General features: G+C 44.1%; 1 protein-coding gene across 2 annotated transcripts in view; it reads right to left on the bottom strand.

Annotated features, from left to right (window-relative positions):
* Positions 1-19,086, bottom strand: part of syndig1l (synapse differentiation inducing 1-like) — a 100,442-nt gene extending 81,356 nt beyond the window's left edge. Inside the window, exons 1-4 of one of the 2 annotated variants that reach the window (XM_034228617.1) lie at positions 18,703-19,086; positions 18,221-18,323; positions 17,945-18,071; positions 17,743-17,830 (exon numbers count right to left, since the gene is read on the bottom strand). The gene's annotated coding sequence lies outside the window, so the exon portion shown is untranslated. Of the gene's footprint in view, positions 1-17,742; positions 17,831-17,944; positions 18,072-18,220; positions 18,467-18,702 lie in introns of those variants that run through there. The other variant, XM_034228619.1, reaches the window with a different exon arrangement.
* Positions 19,087-23,717: the final 4,631 nt, after the last annotated feature.

Here is a 23,717-nt window from a genome sequence, read left to right as displayed (position 1 = left end):
GTAGCCCATTTTGACCTAAGCGATTTACAATAAGTGCTATTAACCTACCCAGGACAAGATACAACTGTAAATGAATCCCTTCTGAGCCAACAACTTAAATGATGTTCATCTTAGAGAATGTTTTTCTTCTTCTTCTTTCAGAAAGTGTGATGTTAGTAGGTGCTAGCGTATTTCTTTAAACTGATTTTGATCACATCTTAAAAGGCCAGTGCTACATCGGGAACATAAAATGTGAGCAAACTAATAGTGCTACATATCACATACAGCTGTTAATAGTCCACTGTGCATTTTAGGTGCCATGCTTGCGGAAAATACTTACTTTTGCTGTAGCTTTTTATGAACATATTTTTCAGACACTGGAGTTAAATATAGTATTTTCTCATATCAGCACAATATTGAAATTGAGCAATCCGGGCAAAAATAGCATGATTTGTGTTTGTTTCTGTCGACATCAGCCCACTCTGCTCCTGCCTCCCAAAAATCCTCATCCCTGAGCATGCAGAGGCAATTTTCTCTCCATTATGCTGTGGCAAGCTGAACAGGCTAAATTAAGGCCAGGAACAGGCCGAGCCATTTAAATGGCTTTATACGTAAAGGCTATTTTTAAAGCGGCACAACATTGTCGAAACCAAATTGGGTCTTTAAATCTGCTTATTGTCTGTTCTCGCTGCATTTCACCAGTGTTTATGTAGGCTGTAAATGCTCACGAGGATATAAGCACACCTTGCCTGAAATGCTGTGTTTTCTCTTCTCTGTCTCTTAAACAAAAAATAATCTCAATAGCCAGGAGAAAGCTGGCTTTTTGAATGACAGACAAAGATTGACAGTGTCTGCTTAGGATAGGGCAGAGCCATATAATAGAAGAGTTACAACATCTCCGTTCACTCCAATGGACCAGTTTTTTACAGCAATGGCGGATCGTGGAGCCTCTCAATCGTTCCCCGGAAGTTAGCGGCAAGCTAACTTCCGGGGAACGATTGAGAGGATCTGCGGCTAGCAGTCTATGGTTGCAGCATAATAGACCGTTCGTGATGGACTTTTGAAGGTAAGAAGACGTTTAAAGATTTATATTGCGGATATTATCAGAACATCTGAATCAAATTAACTACACATGTGTATTAAAGGATGTTAGTGGATTATCCCTTCAATCAGTATATTTAACGTTTACAGATAACAGATTAGGCTAGAATGCCGGATAAAGTTAGCAACACACGTTAACCACGAACAGCCTATTAATCCGTTCTCCTAATGTTATTTCCTCCAACGTTGTGGAATTAGAGAAAAGGGGCTTCTTAACGTGCTTTTATCCGGGGTGGAGGGAGTTACATATTTGTTAAATATAACATTGGGGCGTGTGATTGTAGTGGGTGGAGGTGGTGACCAGGTGAAATGAGGATATCCATCTTGGAGTTCAAGCTAGTATAATATAGTTAACGTTACACAATAATAAGGAAGAGAGCTATTTTTGTGATACATCGCTATTTATTTGGATTTAGAGTGGATATTTGAGACTTCTAAACAGTAAACTAAAACGTAACTGATTGGTGAGTGTTTTTAGCAGAGTCATATTATGTCCTTGTGATTCTGTTGATTATTACCTGTCTGTATTTTATGTTGCAGCTCAGCTGATTTTGGATTGATGGCAAAGGGAGAGGGACTTAAGTGAGAGTGAAAACACATGGTACGTTTAAAATAGGTCAGCAATTTCCCATCCTATAGGTTGCTAGATGTATCTAACCCTTTCTCCTGTCTCCCTCTTTCAGCACAAGAACCCCACGGGGATTCAATGGAGCCTGAAGACCTGCAATGAGACCCTGAGCCTGAGTCTCAACTCCCAGAGCTTTGCAAGCCTCTCCCTGTTCCTTATTTTTGATTAAACAGACGTTAAGCTTCCCGATGGTGTGGTCTTCGTTTTGTGAAAAATATGATTACCTCACATATGTTGTTGCTGTTGTTGTCTTTTGTGATAGTTAAATTGCTCCTGCTGACTTGAGCCAGCCATTCTTTCCTCCTCTCTGTGTCAGTGGGGAAACCTTACATGTGTACTCCTTTCTCTGAGCGATTGGAGCATCCCCCGGCAGCACAGCAAACCATGGGGAGACGATATGCCAGGACAACACGGAGGAAAAGGCACAGACAAACTGCATGCATTCTATTCAATGTTTATTGAATTCCATTTATTTACTGTCAGTTGACAATCATTGATAGGCACCTGTCGGTCTCCTGTCCTTTCTGAAAGTCATAAAGAAGACATTACTTATTTAGATTACTTATGTCCTCAATTACCAGGGGATTACTGAAACCACCATGAATTAAAGAAATTGTAGAAATGAATCTAATCAGAATTTTGAAACCTTCCTTCCCTCCCTCTAAATATATCAAACATTAGGAAGTGATGCTCCTGACTACCATTCAAGTTTAAGAAGATAATATTTGTTTTAAACAATTCAAAGCAATAAACAACAGCAACAGGCTCTTTAACCATGTATATGTTAACAGGTAAGATAGCTGTTCACACTATGTACTGTATATTTTCTGCTATTTTATTTCTATTTGAGATGTTTACATTTTCGATTGTTTAATTCTAGTCTTTTAACTGTCTTATGTACAATGCCTTGTCTTTTGCTGCTGCAAAGCAAACATTTCCCAAATTGGTATCAATAAAGTACTTCTTATTTTATCTTAATCCTCAAATATTAGCAAATTTAACTTTTTCAAATACTGATGTAACTACATACACATCGATTTGTTGTATAAATATTGCAAATCAAAACCTTTATTCACTACATATTACCAAAAATCATAGTTCTATCTCCTGTTATTAATGCATTCACATTGCCCGCCATGAACTTCCGGGGAACGATCCTCGTCTACATGAACCACGTGACGATAACCGTTTTTGGACTTCCGTTGTCGTAACTCTTCTCTCTATATAGCTCTGGGATAGGGTATTATGAGAGGCAGCATTTTTGGCATCGGGTTTGATGTGTTTTGTTTTCTTGTCTATCCCTCATGTCTGGGTCTTTGTGTCTTCCCGGAGCTGCCTTTGTTTTCTAAAAGATGCGTTTTCAATACAAACAGACATTTGTCACAGGAATTGCCACGAATGCAAGCTATTCAAGCAGACAACTGACAGCCATGTCACATGTCTTTTTTTGTCTTCGACTTGTTCTGCACAATAATCTGTATAATTCTATGCATTCTTTTGTGATTGCACCTTTTTTTATGATGCAGGACATGTAAAATAAATATGAAATCGTGACTTGAAATTGAAGTAATTTATATACTTTTTGTGTGTTCCTGCCCAATTCAGCATATTACAACACTAATGGAGTGTATACAATATTGCACATTACACACTGAAAATGAGTGTTCAGTTGAATGCCAAATAATCAACGGGTGTTTTACGGATGGTGATTCTAGCAATAAATCAAAAGATAATTGCTGGGAATAAAAAATATTTTACTACTATTGTCAAAAGACTCCCATTTGGCGATGGGTGTGAATAATCACTCATCTTATGGGGAACACCATTCATTTCAGTTAGCACTTTTATTCTCCAATCAAACAGATGTTCTCTTAACTTAGCAGGGAACCAGTCTTTTAGGTCGTTATTAGTGGTGCACGATAATCATCGGCCCGATAATTATCGGTCCGATATTAGGAATTATGACGTCATTCCGATAAACCCGATAAAAGTAATAATAGCCCCGATAATATAAAATATATTTTTTGGGTAAAAAAAAAGAAAAAATACTGCGGTGTGGGTGGATTGGGATGAGGGGTGCTTGTTTTTCACTCGGCTCCTCCCGTTTTGCCAGTACTGTGGTATTAGTGGTTTAGGAAGAGGGGAGTTTTTCACAAATCCAGCGCTCCCTAACTGGAGCTGTGACGTAAATGGTGTGCGGCCGTGAAGCCAGGACAGTAAACAAACATGTCGTCGGTAGTATGGGACTATTTCAAAGTTTCAGAGTTAGATAGTTTGCTTGCTATTTGTATTAACACATGCAATGCAGAAGTTCCACGAGGAGGGAAAAAGGCAACGAGCTATAATACTTCAAACCTGATTAGTCACCTGAAACATCGCCATCGCTACGATGGTGTGTTAAAAGCGTACGAAGACGCCTGCGCTGCTAAACTAGCGGCAAATCCAAAGCCAGCTGCAAAGGCACCGGGGCTTTTACCTATCGACGAGGCTTTTGAAAAAGGAAAGAACTTTATTTGGGAAAATAAATATGGTCACTTTGAAGAGTCAAAACTGTTCTTGGCTTTGTTTTGTTCATAGTAGTAATGCTCATGTCATTTGCTCACTACTAGTCTTATTTTTACCACCAGGTGTGCAAAAACTACAGGTACATTTAATATATATATATATTATATTATTATCGGTTATCGGTATCGGTCTTGAGAAGCAGGAAGTTATCGGTATCGGTATCGGTTTCAAAAAGCCAATATCGTGCATCCCTATAGATTCATTAGCATGAGCCTCACATGCTTGATCTACGACATTTTAAGATATAGGATGGATATATTTTCATGTAAATTCCTATATGACCACTAAGAGAGTTCATTATGATTTTCTCCATCTGACAAGTCTATGATTAAAACAAAATGATGTGTTTCTGAATTACCTTTCCCATTGCTTGGCATTTCAATTAAGTCATAGGGGGCATGTTATGGGAACTGACAGCCTTCTGCAGGAAGGAACGAGCCTCCAGTGCTCTGTGTCTGGAACATTAGGCGCGAGTCTCTGAGCACGGAGATAAATCCAACAGAGAAAATGTCAACTTCTGTTGTGTGCTAGATCTTAAATGCACAGGAGATGTAAAGGTGAGGCTAGAGCAGTATCTAGATAGGCATGCACACACACACACACACACACACACACACACACACACACACACACACACACACACACACACACACACACACACACACACACACACACACACACACACACACACACACACACACACACACACACACACACACACACACACACACACACACACACACACACACACACAAATGCAGCAAAAATAAAAAAACAACCCCCATCAATGTCAGACTGTTCTCATACACTGTCTTTAGATATATCCACTAAAGGTAATTAATTGTATTCTATATATAGCCTAGAAAATCTATTTGTATTCAAGCCATGTAATGGTGAGTTAGAAAAAAGAAGCAAAGTCCATGTAAGGAGGAGATGGAGGTGGATGAATTGGTACAAATACTACTTTTACCCAGGAGACCTCTGTTTGGGTCCTGTAGGAAACCAAAATTAATATATTTATCACTTATCTTCCACACTTATTGCCATTTTGGAGGGTTTTTTTTATCATAAATGTGATTCATTTGTTATGTAACTTTGCCTCTTTTGTAGATATTTTATCCCAAACTACAATACCAAGTAGTTTTGCTGCCTTGGCCAAACAAAGTTGTTTCCAGTGAAGAAGGAAGTTTATTTTGTAAGTTATTCACGCATCAAACAATGCAAAAATACATGTTTTGCTGGAAATGTGTAGGACAATGCACAATGAATAAGGAATAACTCTTGGTAAGATATAATGACACGTTTTTCATTGTTTTACAAGGTTTAATTCTTCCAGCAATGTTGTGAAAAGATAACGCTTTTCATCCCAAATGTTGTTTTCATTATATAATAGATGTGGACCATAATGCAATTCTGTAAAGACATCCTGAAGGTAGCTGCATATATTTGTAATAAAGGTCTTTGACCTTGCTGCAATGCACAATGCCTTTTAGTTAATTTGATGTATGAAATCACAATTAGCTCGCAACTCACTTAGCTAATGAAGACACTTTATTCTTAGCGCTAGGACAAAAGGACAGAACATTATATTTGACATGTGAGAAAAATATCCATACAGGCCACAAATTAGGTAAGGCGTGCTCTACACTATAGAAACATGTTGTGACGGGAGTTTCTTCATAGCAACAGTCTGCTTACACGTATTAGCACACTGATTAGTTTAATGGAATATTAGCATAAAGATGGTGACAATGTGCTGAAATTAAATTAAGGGCATGGCAAGGTGGCTAAATATGTTCTCTTCCATGATTAAAGGGTGAGGTCTCAGCGGACTCATGACGCTACAAAGACACACATTATGATTAGCATTTATGTTAGCATATCAGAAAAAGGATTATTAATGGCTTGCTAGGTAAAAGGTCAAGGAAAACACCACTCCTTTATATGATGTGTGCTTCCAGTAATAGACATTATCATAGATTCCTTTCTGCATGTTGTCCACTTTTAATACACCCTTCCCTATCATGGACATTTAAAAATGATTATTGATTGTTGATGTGTCACGATTCTTATATGTCATGTCACGGTTTTAGTTTTTTGTCTGGTAATGGGTTTTGTTTTACTGTTCTTTTCTCCCTGTGTTTTCCTCCCTGTCGTTTCCCTGGTGTGTCTGTGTTCACCTGTTGCCCTTGTGTTTCTGCCTCCCCTGCCCGGCTGTTTCTCGTCTCGTGATTACCCCTCCCTGTATTTAGTCTTGTCTCTTCCTGTGTTCCCCTGTCGGTTCATTGTTTGTCTTTCATGTCTCCCTTCATGTTGGTCACAGTCACCTTTTGTTTGGATGCTACCTCGTGCTACAGTACCTGTTCATGGATTCATGTTTTTCAGCTTTTGTAAATAAAGCTCGCCTTTTGTTTCATTTTGAAATCGGCTTCCCTCCTCAATCTGCATTTGGGTCCTATTTTTCCCCAACCCTGACAGAATGAACCGACCAAATATGGAGAACCCAGCAGATGATCCATTTGAAGTGGAGTTGTATTCATGTACCTACTTGCTGGCTTGCAGCTATGGTAAATGGAGGGGAGCAACCAGTGTGGAGCAAAAGAGGGCTGCCCTGGCAGAGGCATACCAGAGGGCAACAGAGAAACCAGGGTTAGTGAAGTTCTTACCTGGCTGGATTATGGACTTCCTCCAGACATGAGTTTCCCAGCCTGCTAGCCCCCTGCATGCCACAGTTCCCAACATAGCTTCTTTCGAGAACGCTTTTGATGGGTCTCGTCTGGCTTTTGGAGGGCCACGGAGCCTCCAAAAGACCTCTAAGAAGCATAAGGTCAGGAAGCCAGCTCATACTCAGGTACCGGCCCCAGCAGCCATGGTCCCTGCTCCAGAACCGGACCTTACGGCCATGTTTCCGTGCTCCATTGCCGGCTCACAAAGCCATGGATCCGTGCACCAGTACCGGCCCACACAGCCATGCTTCCGTGCTCCATTACCTGGCTCACACAGCCAGGGTCCAGGCTTCAGTTCCGTACCCAACAGCCATGGTTCCGGCTCCAGAACCGGCCCCAGCAGCCATGGTTCCGGCTTCAGTACCGGCCCCTGTAGCCATGGTGCCGACTCCAGCCCCTCGTCTCCTGTTGGCTCTCGCCGGCCGACGCCAGCTCCCCGTGTCCTGTCGGCGTACCGACCGTCTCGAATTCCCTCTCAAGTCACCTCTCAAGTTCCCTCTCAAGTCACCTCTCAAGTTCCCTCTCAAGTCACCTCTCAAGTCACCTCTCAAGTTCCCTCTCAAGTCACCTCTCAAGTCTCCTCTCAAGTTCCCTCTCAAGTCTCCTCTCGAGTCCCCTGAAGTTCCTTCTCAGGTCCCCTCTTGAGTCTCCTCTCGAGTTCCCTCTCGGGTTCCCTCTGGAGTCCTCTTTCAAGTCATCTCTCGAGTTCCCTCTCAAGTCACCTCTCAAGTCTCCCCTCGAGTTCCCTCTCGAGCCTCCTTTCAAGTCATCTCTCGAGCCTCCTTTCAAGTCATCTCTCGAGTCCCCTCTCGAGTCTCCTCTCGAGTCCCCTCTCGAGTCCCCTCTCGAGTCTCCTCTCGAGTTCCCTCTCGAGTTCCCTCTCGAGTCTCCTCTCGAGTCTCCTCTCGAGTCCCCTCTCAAGTTCCTTCTCAGGTCCCCTCTCGAGTCTCCTCTCGAGTCTCCTCTCGAGTTCCCTCTCGGGTTCCCTCTGGAGTCATCTTTCAAGTCATCTCTCGAGTTCCCTCTCAAGTCACCTCTCAAGTCTCCTCTCGAGTTCCCTCTCGAGTCTCCTCTCGAGTTCCCTCTCAGGTCCCCTTTCAAGTCACCTCTCGAGTTCCCTCTCAGGTCCCCTTTCAAGTCACCTCTCGAGTCCCCTCTCAAGTCCCTACCCAATGTCCTGGTCCGTTGGAGGTTCCGCTGGGGGTCCTGCCAACTCCGTGTCCTGTCCCGTTGGGGGTCCCGCAGACTACTCGTCTGCCGGGGGTCATGCCAACCCTATGTCCTGTGCCGTTGGAGGCCCCGCCGACTACTCTTCTGCTGGGGGTCCTGCCAACCCTATGTCTTGTGCCGTTGGAGGTCCCGCCGACTACTCCTCTGCCGGGGGTCCTGCCAAACCTATGTCCTGTCCCGTTGGGGGTCCCGCCGACTACTCTTCTGCCGGGGGTCCTGCCAACTCCATGTCCCGTTGGGGGTCCCGCCGACTACTCTTCTGCCGGGGGTCCTGCCAACCCTATGTCCTGTGCCGTTGGAGGTTCCGCTGGGGGTCCTGCCAACCAGGGCTCACAATTAACGATGTCCCGATGTCCCGGGGACCATAACAATTCCTACTGGGACACAAATCTATTTTGTCTGGGACTATTTCGGGACAGTGAAAAAAAAATTAAAAGTAAACTTCAAAATGGGTGTTATTTGCAAAGTCATTGGGCTGTCAAATCATAGAATGCATTCTACGTCATCCACTCTGCTGCTGACTGCTGCAACGGTCACGACAGTTAAAAAAGTAGAAAGAAATGCTGAGGTGGTTGAATAAACAGCCCCCTGATGCAAGCCCCAATTCTGCCGACTCCCGAAACGAAAACATCCCAAGTCCTGGTCATGATGCATCGTCTTCCACTGTGGTAAGTTAGTTGTCTTAAGTGTCAATGTTAGCTAGCGCTAGCGTTAGCTAGCGCTAGCTAACGCTAGTAACTGAAGTGTGTCTTACAATGCATACAAACGTCCTAAAATGCGGTGTCATGTTCTTTTGAAGTTTGTGAAAATGATGTGAAATACAGTTGATCAGAATAAGAGGTGTAGCCGATCATTTTTGTATTTTCTTTGTCAGCCAGTCAGTGACCAGGCTAGAATCTTTAGCTGCAAAAACGTAAGGCATTTAGCTAATCATTTAGCTTTTCATCTTTTTTTAGTGTTTTAGTTTTTTTGGGTCAAGAACGTCAGTCAGATTGGGTGACGATTAGAAAGGGGGTCGCAAGGTAATTTTAGTTTGTCAATCAACTCTGGTATGAGAATAATGTGTCATGTTAAGAGAGAGTAATGTTCCAGTTGTTTTTGTGCCTGGGGGGGGTGGGTGAATCAGTGAGAGCAAGATGATTGACATTCATGAATGAAGATAGAAGATCAATTTATATTCCTATAGTACTACTGACTTGTGAGGATAACTTGTAATTAGAACTGAAAACAGATACATTTATTAAACTGTATTATGGAACTTCTGTTTTTTTATTATCATTCATACCACTTTTATTGCCAGATAGAGGGTTCCGATCATAAAACACGGAGACCATACAGCCATATCATATTTAATTGAAAAATACAAATCAGAATTCTTCAATGTTGACATGACAATGATAAATTAGTCTGGATATTGAAAAACAATAGAAAAACATGTCTTAAAACAACTCTCTTCCCTTCTACTCTAGGAGAGGCAACAGATCAGACTAATATTCATATGTTTAAAAGAATAAGTATTGTAAACTTACATGGTGGACCAGAGTCTATGGTGTGATGATTAAGTGACAAAAAAGTATCAAATTATATGTATTCTGCATAATTGGGGTGGTGACGATACAAATTTAAATTTGGGACACTGCTGGTTATATCCGGGACAATACAAAGTAGAATTCGGGACAGTTGTGGGACACTGAGGAAAAAAGTTAATTTCGAGCCCTGCTGCCAACTCCATGTCCTGTCCCGTTGGGGGCCCCGCAGACTACTCTCCTGCCGGGGGTCCTGCCAACCCTATGTCCTGTGCCGTTGGAGGTTCCGCTGGGCGTCCTGCCAACTCCATGTCCTGTCTCGTTGGGAGTCCCGCCGACTACTCTTCTGCCGGGGGTCCTGCCAACACCAGATCCTGTCCTGTTGGGGGTCCCGCTGACACCTGCTCCGCCGGGTTTCCTGCCAACACCATATCCTGTCCTGTTAGGGGTCCCGCCGACACCTGCTCCGCCGGGTTTCCTGCCAACACCATTTCAACCCGGAGAGACGTGATGTAAGAATTACATATTTATTGTTTACACGTCATATGAATGAAATGATTGCCATGATAGTACAACAGGAGAATGTAATGGTGTTTGGCGATTAGGCCCCCGGTTTGCAGGATAATCATTCAGGAGGGAAAGCACCGCTCCGATGAAATCCCCGGGGTCTAGACACTGGTGGTGGTGATGAGTAGGTGAGACCAGTCTGAAGGAGGAAGGTTTAGCTTTGTCCTGAAGGAGACGGGAGGCGAGAGGGGTGGAGGCGGGTTGCGTGTGATCATCTGCAATGACAACTGACAGGGAGGAAGAGCAGGTATTTAAGGCATTTAGCATGTGCAGCGATTGGCTGCTGAGGCATGACGCCCTCATATTTAATGAGGGGGGAAGGGAGCCATAGAGTGACGTGTGAGTGACTCGAGTTAGGTCTTCCTTATTGAACTTGCGCTAAAGCTTTCATTTCAACCCGGAGAGACGTGATGTAAGAATTACATATTTATTGTTTACACGTCATATGAATGAAATGATTGCCATGATAGTACAACAGGAGAATGTAATGGTGTTTGGCGATTAGGCCCCCGGTTTGCAGGATAATCATTCAGGAGGGAAAGCACCGCTCCGATGAAATCCCCAAAACCAGTGAAGTATGAATACTGAGATGAACTGAGTTGCTTACCTTGTGGAGTGACTGGTGATCTGGGGAGGAGAGATAATAGATTAACACGTATATGAGCGACACTGTGCCGGAATCACTGCCGGAGCTTACTGGTCATGCTGAGACTCTGACTGCCGAAATCAGTGCCGGTCTTATCTGAAAACGACCTGCGGGTCGCATGCCTGGCCAGCAGGGCTTGACTACGCCGAGGAGCGAGCGGTTTCGTTTTGTAACGGTGGCCCAACGTCCACGACACCGAAGTGTACGGTAGCCTTCCGCTACGACACCGAAGTGTACGGTGGCCTTCCGCCACGCCTGACTTCGCAGGCTATATATATATATATTTCTCTTTATTCTTTTTCCTTTGTTTTGTAACTGACACCGAAGTGTACGGTGGCCTTCCGCCACGCCTGACTTCGCAGGCTATATATATATATATATATATTTCTCTTTATTCTTTTTCCTTTGTTTTGTAACTGACACCGAAGTGTACGGTAGCCTTCCGCTACGACACCGAAGTGTACGGTGGCCTTCCGCCACGCCTGACTTCGCAGGCTATATATATATATATATATTTTTCTTTATTTCTTTTTCCTTTGTTTTGTAACTGACACCGAAGTGTACGGTGGCCTTCCGCCACGCCTGACTTCGCAGGTTATATATATATATATATATATATGTATCTTTTTTTTCTTTACTCTTTGTTTTGTAACTGACACCGAAGTGTACGGTAGCCTTCCGCTACGACACCGAAGTGTACGGTGGCCTTCCGCCACGCCTGACTTCGCAGGCTATATATATATTTTTTCTTTACTCTTCATTTATTTTCCTTTGTTTTGTAACTGGCACCGAAGTGTACGGTGGCCTTCCGCCACGCCTGACTTCGCAGGCTATATATATATATATATCTTTACTCTTTCTTTATTTCCTTTGTTTTGTAACTGACACCAGAGTGTACGGTGGCCCGAGTCCACGCGGACTGCAGGAAATACATTTTACACTGATGCGTTTGAGCAAGGCCTGGGAATGAAATACCTGTGTGCCGGAGATGAAGCACATTACCTGTAGTTGCGGCGTGAGACGAGACATTATTCCCTGTGGGCGGGGCCCGCGGAATTAGGACAGGAATGCAGTTTTGAATATCGGGAACCTTAGTGAGACATGTATACTTGTGAATGTGTTTGAGCCACCACCAGTTATATGTATAACTACCATAGTTGTTAGGGTCTGAGAGATCTTTGGGAAGCCCGTACGGCGCTGATGTCCGGACGAATGAAGGTTGTGAAGGCGGAGGAGGACCACCGTCCTAGTTGTTGTAGGGATGAGGTAGAGAGACCTTGATTAGCAGCAGAGGTGGCTGCACCTATCCTGAAGGAATGCCCGGGTATGATATGGGTGATAGGCTGGATTTAGTGAGAACTTGCTTGGGTAGAAATTGACGGGGCCATGACCCTGCGAACCACTCTCCCTGGAAGAAACCCCCCAAAACCCATGGATGGGCGGCATCCGTGAAGACCTCATTGAGTCAGAGGAACGCACGAGGCCATCGTAAATAAAGTAATTCCGTTCCAGTGGGCGAGCAGGAGGGACCGGAACCGAAGGTCTGAGCGGCAGCCTTCGTCTAAGAAAACGCAGTCATGGAGGTTGTCGACCGCTGATGCTGCGTCCAGGAGGCGGGAGATGAACGAGCGCCCCTGGGGGATGACGTGCATGGCGAAGTTGAGGTGTCCGAGAAGGGAGAGCAACTGTTGTTTTGTGATAACTTGTTGCTCGCAGTATGACTTGGTGATGTCCTGGATGCGCTGCGATTTGTCGGAGGGGAGAGACGCCTTCATGTCTGTGGAGTCGAGGATGATGCCTAAGAACTCTAAGCGTGTGACGGGACCTAACGTTTTCTCTTTGGAGAGAGGGACACCTCACTCCTGAAGCAGTGTTTAAGCTTGGCCAGTGAGATCCCTGAGCTGTCCTGTGGCGGGTTTATGGGGAGGAAGTCGTCCGGTAGGTGAAGGACGGAGGGGATTCTGACGATGTTCAGCAGGATCCAATGGAGCGCTTCCGAGAAGGAATTGAAGATGCAGGGGCTGCTTCTGCACCCGAAGGTCGTGCGAACGCGAAGATAGAGTTTGGACTCCCACTTAATACCGAACAAGTTCCACTGAGACGGATGAATGGGGATGATTTGAAGGCATCGGTAATGTCCGCTTTGGAGAGCCGAGCTCCGTGCCCTGTGAACTTGATCATCTTTATTGCATTATCCACTGAGGCATGGTGAAGGGAGAACTGATCTGGAGGGATGATGCTATTGACGCTGCAGAATGGGCCGGAGCAGGGAGCGGACAGATCGAAAATCAGCCTTTTATTTACGTGTGGCTATTCCGATGGGATTTGAACGGAACACTGAGAAGGGGGAGGAGCTAAAAGGACCGATTATATATCCTTTGAGAAGTTCTTTGTCGATGAGCTGGGAAACTATGTTGGGTTCTTTAGCGGCTGTAAGTTTCTTGCTACGAAAGTCACTGTGGGAGATGGGAGGGCTCCTACCCTGAAGCCTTGGGAGAGCCCTGACGGGAGATAGTCAACGAACACGGAATCTGTAGATAGCGCAGCTGCTAGCTGAGGGATGTTAATGGGAGTGGAGGGGTGATATTCCAGAATGTTTTTTTTTTTTTTTTTTTTTTTTATGTTTCTGGCGCAGAGCCACTGTGACGGCCCGTCCACACGGTGGCGTGCGTTACAGATTCCGACGCTTCTGCCCATTCACTTTGAATGGGGTGACGTCACTTTTAGTAGAACTGTATTTTGGGAAGCGACGTGGAGCGTTTGCTGGCGTTGCTCGCTTCAAAAAGTTGAGCAATGTTCAACTTTTGGCGCCTCGGCAGAAGCGTCAGCCAATGAAGTCCCGTTTATGCAAATCTGCCGGTACAAGCGCTAGCCAATCAGACCGCGTGTATGTTGGGAGAGACTACGCAGGTAATTCCTCATATTCCAAAAATGTGAGGGAAAATTCATTATAGCGGTAGTGAATCACCCGGTGCTGTATGATCAGTCTCTGTTCATCTACCGGGATACAAACCAGAGGAGCGAGGCATGGAGGGAGGAGGCAGGGACAGTGGGTGAAACTGGTAGGTTTTCGCCTGTTGGGGATTTTTTTTCCTTTCCAGTTTACTTAGTTTTAACATTGCTATTGCTTTGTGTGTCGGGGGCAAGAGATTCATGTGATTGGTTGTTGCTGCTGTGCGGACCGTAGCGTAGGCGGAAATTTACTTTAGGGTGGGCCTGTAAAAATATAGGGTGGGCCAGATTTTCTTCTGCGCATCGGAAACTAACCACGATCCCGCCGGTACCGGTGGCAGATTACTTTTAGAATACTTCCTTTCCTCTTCTTTTTCTTCTTTCCTCCTCTTCTTTTTATCTTTTCTCCTTTTCCTCTTCTTTCTATCTTTTCCTTTCTTCTTTCTCTTTAGAATACTTTCTTTTCCATAACAGATGGGTATGTTTTGGTGAACGGGAGACACGTATTTTACTGTTTTAATGGCTTATGAAGAGCACGAACACGACATTTTAGTGTCATTCTTGACAGCTCTCTCATCTGCACCGCACATAAAAAGAAAAACTCACCCAGATTGCATTCTTTGTACTGTCTTAAAACCTTTCCTTGGAAAAGTGTATGCATTGTAAGGTGTCCTTGGGTGCTTTGAAAGGCGCCCCTAAATAGAATACATTATCGTTATTTATTATCTGAAACGATGTAATCACTTTTAAAACTTTTCCCAGTTACTTGCCCCATGCATTCGGCAGCAGCAGGCCATTCAGTTAGATTTGATCCCGTTATGAATGTCATAATTTCGACAATACATAAATGCTACATAAACGTTATCTTCCACGTTTTATCTAAACATCTCCGTTTCTACCTTCCAATATGTTTTGAAAGAGAACTCTCTCTCTCTCATCTGCGTGCGGGGCGGGGCCTCACGGACACGCTACATCTCTCGCTCGCAGATACGCTGCAGCGCTGTGCACACGGTTCTGCCGGTAATGAATATTACATTGTGAGGAAACTTTCCACCAATAATTCCAATAAGTATTCACTTCAGGTTTACGAAAGTAACTGCACTCAGTTTACTCGTTTTTTTCAAATGTAACGCCAGCTGAATGTACTGATTTTTTTTTTTTTTTCTTTCTTTTTCTTCCGATTACGTAACACCGTTACATGTATTCCGTTACGACCCAACCCTGTGTAAGGGTCGAGTGCAAACGTTTTCGTTAAAACTAGTACCTGAGTGCAACGGAAGTTGAAGCTCCTGTGGCGGAGTCTTCCAGAGCCTGGAGGCGAGCATCGATAGCTATCATGGAGCTAGCCAGGGATTGCAGGGAGCCGGCCGCGCTACTCTCCATAGGGGTGTGTGACGCTCCCGGACTGGCGAGCCTGAGAAGGGGTGGATTTTTTGGAGGGGGACGGGATCCTGGAGGGCTCGACTTCCTGCCCTTTTTTTACCTCCGCGGCTGCGGCCTCGTCCTGCTCTCTGGGAAGCTGGCTGGAGCTGCTGCCCCGGACTGGGGAGCTACGCTGGAGACCTGGTCCGAGAGCTATCGCCGCTGAGAGAGAGTGAGGCCTGGGGCTGTGGGAAAGCCCTGCTGCAGGAGCCGGGCGATGAGGAAGTCTTCCTCTGTTGATAAGCCGCTGTGGGGAGCCGAACCGGGATCGGAGACTTCCAGAGAAGGTTCGTGTTCCGAATTGTCCGAGTTGGACATCTTGAGCTAGTTGTTTCTTACGGTTTTTCTCACGAGAAGCAGTATTGTATTGCAACTACCATTGCGTGTGATCATCTGCAATGACAACTGACAGGGAGGAAGAGCAGGTATTTAAGGCATTTAGCATGTGCAGCGATTGGCTGCTGAGGCATGACGCCCTCATATTTAATGAGGGGGGAAGGGAGCCATAGAGTGACGTGTGAGTGACTCGAGTTAGGTCTTCCTTATTGAACTTGCGCTAAAGCTTTCATGTCCTGTCCTGTTTCGGGTCCCATCGACACCAGCCCTTGCTCCATCTGGGGTCCCACTGACACCAGCCCATGTTCCGTCCAGGGTCCCGTCTACGCCTGACCTGCCAGGGGTTCCACCAGCTCCTGCCCGTCCTCGTGCCCGGCCCCCTGAGTTCCCCAGCTGCGGTCTTCGCCCTCGAGCCCGGCCCCCTGAGTGCCACGGTCTTCGCCCTCGAGCCCGGCCCCCTGACGTTCCCGGCCGCGGCCCTCGCCCTCGGGCCCGGCCCCCTGACTCTTCCAGCCGTGGTCTTCGCCCTCGAGCCCGGCCCCCTGAGTGCCGCGGTCTTCGCCCTCGAGCCCAGTCCCCTGACTTTCCCGGCCGCGGTCCTCGCCCTCGGGCCCGGCCCCCTGACTCTTCCAGCCGTTGCCTTCGCCCTCATGCCCGGCCCCCTGAGTTCGCCCCTTTATGAACTCTGCCTTGGCCCTGGGCCGTCCGCCCGAGACCCGTCCTCCGGACCCCACCCACCCTTTTCGAAGTTTGGACTTTGTTTGTGTGTTTAGGGATGTCTAGAATCCGTCCCTTGAGGGGGGGGGTTCTGTCCCGATTCTTATGTCATGTCACGGTTTTAGTTTTTTGTCTGGTAATGGGTTTTGTTTTGCTGTTCTTTTCTCCCTGTGTTTTCCTCCCTGTCGTTAGTTTCCCTGGTGTGTCTGATTGTCTAATTGTGTTCACCTGTTGCCCTTGTATTTCTCCTCCCCTGCCCGGCTGTTTCTCGTCTCGTGATTACCCCTCCTTGTATTTAGTCTCTTCCTTTGTTCCCCTGTCGGTTCATTGTTTGTCTTTCATGTCTCCCTTCATGTTGGTCACAGTCACCTTTTGTTTGGATGCTACCTCGTGCTACAGTACCTGTTCATGGATTCATGTTTTTCAGCTTTTGTAAATAAAGCTCGCCTTTTGTTTCATTTTGAAACCCGCTTCCCTCCTCAATCTGCATTTGGGTCCTATTTTCCCCAACCCTGACATGATGCTTCTCTGTCTATCTGTTCGTCCATCTGTTGATCCAATGGACAGAGCATACTATTTATTATTATTATTATCTTCCCACTGTGTCTGTAAAATACCCATTTAATGTCTGCAGGGACAGATAGCAGGGAATTTGACTAAGCTTACAAATAATATCTAATGAATCAATATGCACCCTTAGCTTCTGCCGCTTTCAATTATTTCCCTCTCCTCCTCTTCCAATGCTTTTCAAAAATAGATATAATAGAGAGGAGTTGTCTACCTTCTTTCATTAATATTTCTAAGCCCCTATCCCCCCGTACCACCTCCTCCGTCAACATCCTCTGAGGATGCAAGAAGAGCAAGAGTGATGTTAGCTTCATGATTTCAAGCAGATTACAAAGGCGACACACTCGGAAAGCTTTTGGAAGCCTATTCTTTGATAAAGCATTGCCAGGCGCACACACACAGATTGTTAGAACAACAAAAAGTGTATTTAAATTATATGGTTTCATTTTCATCCGAGGCAGTTTGCATTATCTTTTACATGATAATACCAATCCTCTGGCTGATATTAGTCTGCCTCGGAGATGAAAGCATGCGAATACCCTTTTATGTATTTTCACAAATGTTCATTATAGTGTGTGAAAGGGAAACAAATCAAAGGACAAACTGCACCCAGAGGACGGAAGAGGAGAATCACTCGGTGATGGTAGCTGTGATATGTGGTAAACAAGTGAATAAAGCACTTTAGAGTCATTTAGAAGGGTTTTTTTCCCTCACTTTTAGAACCAAGGGAGTTTGATTTTGAACCCTGGACTGTGGGACACTGAAATGTGTGCTTCTCACCTGTCCTTCCAGCAATGGCATCATCCAGTTTTTGCTTTTTGGATTTTGCGGATGAAAAGTCTATCATCGCAACTGGAGCAGCAGGAATCTGCACATGTGAGAGACAGACCAACATGTATGTGAACATACATGTAGGTGCAGTGTAACAATGAGACAGGCAAGGACGGCATGAACAGCTGACTGACCACTGGGGTCTGAATACCTTTTTGACATGTGATGGCATTAGCCACTTGCACTTCTCAGTGGTGCAGGATGCAGTCTCTCTCATCTTCACACCTGCTTCGATTGCAAACAGAACTGCTCCAACATGTGAGCAGGATTCTGACAAACTGTATAGACAGAGACATACTAGAATAACTAGATTGATCGTAAAAGCTAGTAATGGTATAACATGAATATTATAGCAGGCATTATTTTGTCTGAGCTTAAGTGTTGTGTCAAATATGCTTTGGGTTGGGATATTTATTTTATGACTTACCCAGCCATACAGTTACAGTGTGCTGTAACAACCTCTCCATCTTCTTTAGCTATACAATCCACGTTTTTAATGGTGTTTCTCCAGACCTCTGGGAATGGTTGACCTACACAATTGAAGCTCCAGTTCACAACTTGCGAGTTGGTAACATACATTTAACAACATCACAAGCAACACATAACCAGATGGTCTTGGTAAAGAGGTTGTTTTTAATATTAACCTCAACATAGAGTGATATAAACAACGTGCAGGCTGTTCAATGGCTCTGAGCTGTCTATACACACAAAACACAATATATCCTAAGCTAAACACATAACAAACATACACATATACACACACAACACACTCACAGGCCAGTTAATGCTGAAGGCAAGGCGACAGCCGTAACAGTGCCTTACATGAGTCCATGTAGCTAAAGTTAGCTAGCTAGATGTCTCCTAATAATGCTACTTAGAGGTAAGAAGGTATAGGTAGTTAACACTCACCCGGGCAAAAACAAGGCGACATTTGTTTAATGCCTCTTTGGTGCCGAAGTCATTCACCCATCCACACACGAAGTAGTTGAAAGCTTCCAGGCTTTTATACGCTTTCATCTGGCTAGCCGTGTAGTAAGAGGTATGAAGGACGAGGTAGCTGGTGATATCCATCGCCTGGACAGCGGGCAAATCGGATAAATCACGAGAAAAGTCGTTTTTTTTTCAGCTGATACGGATCGTATCCGATGTGTGCTGTGATTTTTTCACGATATCTGCGGCGTGCAGGTTCATTTAATTGTTTGACATAGTCGGTGTCCTCCATGATTCCTGCGTTGATGAATGATTGCGTTTTCACTTCCTGACCTCCACTTGAATTTCGCGCGTCATAGAAGTCACGTGACTGAAACCAAGCTATTCATCACACATTGCAAATGCATTGACACTTGCAGTGGCACAGAAACCTTCTACAAAGTATTAAAAGGATGCAATATTTGCCCTAGCATTCAGCATACAGCATACAGGTGACATTTTTGACATAATTTCCCCATTGGGTGCTGGGACACATCTTCCCTTTGACTCCGGTCAGTTGTCATTAGAGGGGCTATAAATAAAAAGATGGACTTTGAAGTTTGCGCTATCTTGCTGATAAAGCAGGGGTAATATTCTAAGGTTTTGTCATCTTAACTTTTGGCCTGCTTTCACCAGGCATATGGAGGGAAATGGCACTCTGTTCTGATCTTCTAATGAGTGCACAGTCTATTGGATGCTATACCCATGCACCATCAAAGAGAATGATCATCAGTGGTGCACACTTCATTTACCTCCTCATTTCTCTCTCCTGTATTCTCTTTGCCTCCCTCCTGCTCTATACTCCCCGTTGCTCTCACCCTCTTTCTCCTGTCTCCCTCTCCTCCTTCCTCTCTTTGAGAAGCATACCTTACTGCATTAGGGCCACTCTAATCTGTGTGGTGGGGTGGAATGGGATGTTCAATGGCTTTTTCTCGTTTCCAGGCTGAGAGGGGCGTGCAATGTGCTAATGGGCTCCGCGTCTGCCGCGTGTACCCCCACGGTAGAGTGTGCAGACACAGATGTGACTCCCCCCTTTTGCTACTATCGCAGCCAAACAAGTGTAGCTTCTATGGAAATCTTTTTATAGTTGCAAAGAGAGTGGCCATCCACTTCCAAGGTCATTAGAGCTTCCCAGGTGAGGGGTCTGAACTTTACTGCATGTCTATGTGCTGGACTAGTAATAGGTTTGGATAGACATGCACTCTGACATCAAAATCTTAAGTACTAGTACATTATCAGCAGCCGCTGTGTATTTTCGTTCCAGAGTGATATTTTGGTGAGGGAAAGATATAATGCCTGTGAAAGAGTTATTTACTGTTGGATTTGGTTTTAAGATGCAAAGCACTTTATGGATCCAAGGTTAGCAGCATGATACTTCGGAATCATTTACCCAGAAATAACGTGCTTCTAGTGGCCATACAGTTACAGAGTTAGCATTTCTCTTCAGATCCCTTGACTCTATGTCAGTGGGTTTTTAAAAGTTTGGTTAGAAGCCTGAAATAAGTGATTTGAGTATTTCACTCTTCTTCATAAAATACGTCATACATTTTGAAGCTTTCACGTGTCTTAAAAAGGGTTGATGCTGAAAGTGGCGAAATGAGACTACAGAGGTTGTCGTGGACACCAAACATTACATATTTACATATACTGTATGTCATTATGCAGAACACAAGTCCACCTTTAGCTTAGTGGAAGTGACGTTAAAGCCTAATATTAGCTTTGTACTTCTGGTGATCACATTTACTTCAAAAGTCATAAAAGCAGAACAAAAATGTACATATCATAAACTTTTGTTTGCCACAGAGTTGATTTGTTTGCAGAAAATGATAATTGCATTACTAAACCAATTGCCTATGAAAATGCATCATCCCCACAGCCCTATATTAATAAGGCATGGCTCTGAAAAGAAATTGGCACCATCGCTCATACTTCGGCAGATACTTTGGGAAAATTGTTGTCCCTGGTTTTATTACTTATTCATTATTATTCAGGGTGTGGGTTTTGTCTATAGAAAATATGATGAAAGTAATTTAGCCTTGATCAAAACAGCCATTGGTAATGCACTTTGTCTCTTGATCTATTTTGCTTTTTGGGTAATCCTTAGAACTTCATGATGCAACGTCTAATCAATACTCTTGTTTTCTTTCTTGGCTCTAATTGAGTTGACAGCAGACACATCAGCCTCTGAAAAAGGTCATTTTTCAGTATTAGAGATAGGGCCATAGGACATTCAGTTGCACTAATCCGTTGTTATCACATCCGATTAATTGATATATTTTCACAATGTTAGGAATCAAAATAAAGCAAACACATTGCACTGACAAGGGCTAACTTATGTATGTTTTAAAGCTAGATGTGAGGAAATTTTGATGCTTTTCAGCGATGGAAGCAATACCACCAAAAGACAGAAATGGGCTTTGGTTTGCTTGTTGTTCATGACATTGCAGATTCTGACTGAGATCTGAATTGTGAAGCTTGCTGAGCAGAGCGTGGTGTCATCATGGTTCCCTACTCAACGTGTTTTGAAGGGTCTGGTTTCAGAGCTTGAGTAATTGTAATCTCAGTGTGAGCTTGGCTACTAGCCAAGTGATTTAGCAGTTTTAATCAAGTGTGAAAGGAATCGGAATCGGCCACATGCAGACCTTCCATCCTATGTGGCCTGTGCCTTATAGATGTTTTTTTTGTTTATTTTGTATTGTGATTAGATGCCAAATTCTATTGAACTTTCAATGGGTCCAGAACACTGCCGCCATGTTTCTTACCCGCACCAAGCCCTGGCAACACATCACCCCCACTCACTCATTTAGAGTTACAATTTTTGTGACATGTATTGCAGAAGACATATTCCTTACTTGATTCTATTTTAAGAAAATAATTGAAGACATTTCTTCACACAAAAATAATCAAATGCTGAACTTTCTTCCGCAATCTGTAGATGTTCGAACAAACAGAATTGAAAAACCTCCTTGGCAGAGATAGTCATATGAAACAAGTGGGACCTCTTGTACAGCACAGTGTGTCTATGTCTTTTGCCATCACTAGAAAAGATTTTTTTTTATCAGTACAGAAAGTAATGACGGATGATCAGAGCGACCTGGACCCTGTTAACGTTTTATTGTTGTAAAATTGCTTGGTGAGATGAAATGTCGACATTCTTTTACCTTAACAGCTCCCTCTAATGTCCATCACCTTTAAAGAGCTTCAGGAAACCATCAAAATACTTCAAAGCCTGACTCGTGCGTAACCTTGGAACATCGTATCAGAGGGCTTAAGAGCACACATAACACCATTTTTATAGTTCACTGGCTGCTCTGAAAAGTGTCCACACTATTTTAGCTTGTCCCTAAAAATCACTCTGGTGACTGCACACAACCAAATGGGATGCTGGCACCCAGGGGCGGTGTGACATTTTTTCAAGATATCAAAGTGACAGGGGCGAGGCAGGCCTACTGAGAAAACACAGTGTAGAAATATTCAATATTCTTGAATCATAAACAAATCTTAATCTGATTTGCAAAATATCTAGTTGCTGAAGTTGTCCCTTTCTCCCACAAAAACTGCTATTGCACACTCAGCAAATCAGAAGCTTTATTACCTTCTATGACTTTTTCATTTTCACAGGGAACAGCAAATTGAACTGCTGGGGCTCTTTTCAGTTTTCTGGCAGAAGTCATAAATGACATGCGGGAGCAAAATATATGTGTATTATTGAGCCTGAGTGATAACAAAATAGAACTCCACAAATAACAAATAAGCACAACATTGAAAGACTGAATTCAAGCTCATTATATTTCTCATTTAAATAAAATCATACAAACCAACCGTGAATTAATAATCTTGCTGTACTGTAAATACCCTGTGTGCTGCTGTGCTTAGAGGAAATCCATTACAGAGTATTTTCACTCATATTGACACTGGAATTAAGGTCATAAATAAAGCATAATTTACCTGACATTAAAGGTAAAGTCAAGCAAAAAAGTTGAGTTTAAAGCTAAAGATTGAGCTTAAAATCACATGACAATGCAAATAAGGACAGTATGGAACTGATTTTGATGTGACATCCAACACGTCCACAACAACCACAACAATATTTCACAGTTGCTAAGGGAACTGATATTGTAATATATGTCTCAATTAAAAAATGACCTTTAGTCATTGTTCTATTGTTCAAACGGGCCTCATGTTGGAGACCAGCAGTGAGAAGCAAACTGATGCTGCGATTTCTACCTCGTCGTCTCGTAGTCATATTTCACTCCTTGGGCTGTCGTGCAGCGAAGTCCCAGATGTCCCCTAAGGCTTGCATGCCCACAAATTCACCTGCTCCCATGGGAGGAGGATCAAAGCCGATGCAGAAGAAGGAGAAAGCTGAACCCCCCCCCCCCCCCCAGTTTTTTGTCTTATTTCAACATTGTCTCTAAGCCCTCTGTTTTGTTTGTGAGCCAAGCTTCATTATTAATACTGTGAAGGAAACTTCTGTGTTGCAATGTTGAGGTGGAATGAAGGAGTCTGGATCGTCTTTAGCCACAGCACTGAGAGTTTATTTAAGAGTACATTTAATACAGCCGGGGAGATTACTTCGTTTCACACATCTCTGTGCAGCCACCAAGCCATCTCTGACACAAAGAAGACACAGCCCGCATCAACATGAGAAGAGGCGGAGCTATCAGAAGCCCGCGTTTTACCTAATCAATAACAGATGTGAGACAATAATCTGTTTGTCTCGCAAAATGCATGGAGGCAGGAACCCTTCCCCCACAGGAAAGAGGGAGAAGCTTTTGACCTGTGACCTCAATTTACAGAGAGGATCTTTGACTTTAACACAAAGCATGTTGCAATATCACAGATTCTAAGGAAAGATAAGAAACTCTATAATCAAGATCAGATTAAAATATTCTCTTACAAATACGACCTTAGTTTGTAATTCTAAGCCTCTCGTGATGTCAGGTGTGCATGCA

Source organism: Gymnodraco acuticeps, unplaced genomic scaffold (genome assembly GCF_902827175.1).
Source record: "Gymnodraco acuticeps unplaced genomic scaffold, fGymAcu1.1, whole genome shotgun sequence".
NCBI lineage: Eukaryota > Metazoa > Chordata > Actinopteri > Perciformes > Bathydraconidae > Gymnodraco > Gymnodraco acuticeps.
The sequence above is the reverse complement of the archived record's forward strand: the minus strand, read 5'-3'. Positions and strand labels throughout refer to the sequence as shown.